This window comes from Octodon degus, unplaced genomic scaffold (genome assembly GCF_000260255.1).
Source record: "Octodon degus isolate 3935 unplaced genomic scaffold, OctDeg1.0 scaffold00112, whole genome shotgun sequence".
NCBI classification, from domain to species: Eukaryota; Metazoa; Chordata; class Mammalia; order Rodentia; family Octodontidae; genus Octodon; species Octodon degus.
Window position 1 is genome coordinate 3,899,445 of NW_004524688.1, and position 2,362 is coordinate 3,901,806.

At 41.5% G+C, this 2,362-nt stretch overlaps 1 protein-coding gene and 1 non-coding gene across 3 annotated transcripts in view; one reads left to right on the plus strand and one right to left on the minus strand.

The window, feature by feature from the left end:
- The window catches only part of Agpat4 (1-acylglycerol-3-phosphate O-acyltransferase 4), a 127,889-nt gene that overhangs the window by 7,785 nt on the left and 117,742 nt on the right, over positions 1-2,362 (plus strand). The window lies entirely within an intron of this gene.
- On the minus strand, positions 879-980 carry LOC111812106. The gene has a single exon (XR_002817698.1). It is a non-coding gene; the product is annotated as a small nucleolar RNA U13 (small nucleolar RNA).

Genomic DNA, 2,362 nt, shown 5'->3' on the forward strand with positions numbered 1-2,362 from the left:
GGGATTGAACTCAGGTCCTTGCTCTTGCCAGGCAAGTGTTTATTCCACTGAACTATCTCCATGGCTCCAATACTATTCATTTTACAGATAGAAAAAGCGAAGATTCAACTAGAATTATAATAAATAGTGAAGTTGAGTTTCAAGCCCAGACCATTGCCTTCCAGAGCCCTGGTCCTGAGGCGCCATGTCTTCCTGTCTATCTCACAGCATCGCTTCTGGGGTGAATGCCTCAGTCTGTTCCCAGTGCCTAGTGCAGGGCCATGTGTAGAGCAGATGTAAGGAATAGCTCTATGTTGTAGGGAGCTTCCTTCACATGGCTTTCATCCTAGAGACCTTCTTTCACTCAGCTTTCACCCTAGTTTTTAAGAACTAGGGAAATACAGAAAGAATATTTCCGAATTTGGAGAAGAACTAAGACAAACTACAATGGCTTTCATGGAGTGTTGTGGTTTGGCCAGAGGGGAAAAGGAAAGGGCACTTTGGTTATAATATCTGAATGACCATGGATTATACAAAATAAATGAGGTATGAATTGTTCTCAGAGTCCAATGTCTGACCAAGGATTGACCCTTACTGAGTAGCTGGGCTTAGGGTGCTTTCAGCGCCTGTCCTTCCCCCCGTCCTTCCGAGATCCCGCGGCTGTGGGCAGGTGGAATCTTAGGCTTGCTTTCAACCTGTGTTCACTTTCCTCGCCAGGTTTCAATGCAGATTATTATCAGCACAGATGCTGATGTGGCTTATCTCAGATAGTCTTGGAGAAATCAGAGAAAAGAATGCATGCCATGGTGAAATGTGGTCGGTGCCCACCTACATGGGTGCCTGTGAGTAGTCCGTTCTCATGGGCTGGGCTGAGGAAACTTTATTTCTTTATTTTTTCACGTCAGACGGGTAATGTGCCCACGTTGTAACAAGGTTTGAGGGAGGCACATCTCATGCATAAGACATGAACACCCAATCATCACTCTCATGAACCGAAGGATCTGAGGAAACTTTAAACAGCCAAGTACCTCTTCTTCCATACGGTCAATTCAGTCATCTCACATTTGTCCTGGATTCCAGCTGCAAGGCATCTTGGGTCCTTTCTCCTCTTTACCCTCTCTTGCTACCCAGAGGAAGGGCAGGCTGAAAGGAGATGCAACAAGAGTTTCTTTTTTTAAATGTATATGCAACTGGCATGGCAGTCCTTGTCCCCACCTGTTTCTCTGACATTCCTCCTGCACCCTGCCCCTCCTTCATGAAACAACTCCTCCCACAAATGTCTCCAATTTATCCTTCTTTACATTAGATAGCAATTATTTTCCTTGCAGCTCTGCCTTTTAAGCAGTTTTATTAGTGTCTATTTGTAATATGTGAGTTTGCATTCACTTTAGGGACATGTACATAACTTGTAACATCTTGATTTTTTTTAATCCCTTTCACCTCTTGCTTCCTCAAGATCTTCTTTCCCCATTTTCATTATTATTGTTTTTCTTAGTTCATGTTTATGACATATAATGTTTATATTCATTGAGGGTTTTTATATTTATGTATTTATTTTGTTTTTGTCTGTTTCAGAAAAGGTCTTATTATATAATTATATAGTCCAGGCTGGCCTCAAACTCACTTTGTAACCCCTAGGCTGGCCTTGAACTCACAGCAATCCTCTCAGCCAGCCTCCTGAGTGCTGGGATCACAGGTGCGAGCCGTGTGTATGTGACACATCGCAAATGTTTTTACTTCCCCTTCCTCTCCCTTCTCTTGCCCTCTGTCCCTTGGGCCCCTTCTCAGTTGCAAAAGACCTACCCTTCTTGTTTATTTTATTTTGCTATTTGCAGTTTGTCTTTCTCAAATGATAGATATCATACCTGTGTGCTTTGAGCATTATATTTTCCAGGTACATCCATTTTCCTACAAATGTCTCAAATTTATATCCTTCTTTGTAACTAAATAATACTCATTATGTATAAAACCCATTTTCTTTATTCATTTGTTTGTTGATGGACCTACAGGCTGCTTCCAGGTTTTAGCTACTATTGAATTGTGCTGCTATTATATTGGTATGCGTATATTACTGTAATATGAAATCATTGGTCCTTTTGGGAAGATACCTAGAGGGGAACAGCTGAATCAAGTGGAATTTCTAATTTTAATCCTTGTAGAAATCTCCATACAGATTTTCCTGATGACTGTGCTAGTTTATATTTCCAACAACAACATAGGAGGATGTCATTTTCACCATAGCCATGCCAACATTTCTTATTATTTTCATTTTTTTCTAAATCTTTTATGTATTTGGGACAGGGTCTCACTCTGCAGCTCAGACTCATAATGATCCTCCTGTCTCAGCCTCCCCAGCGCTGGGATTACAAGCATGCACCACCAC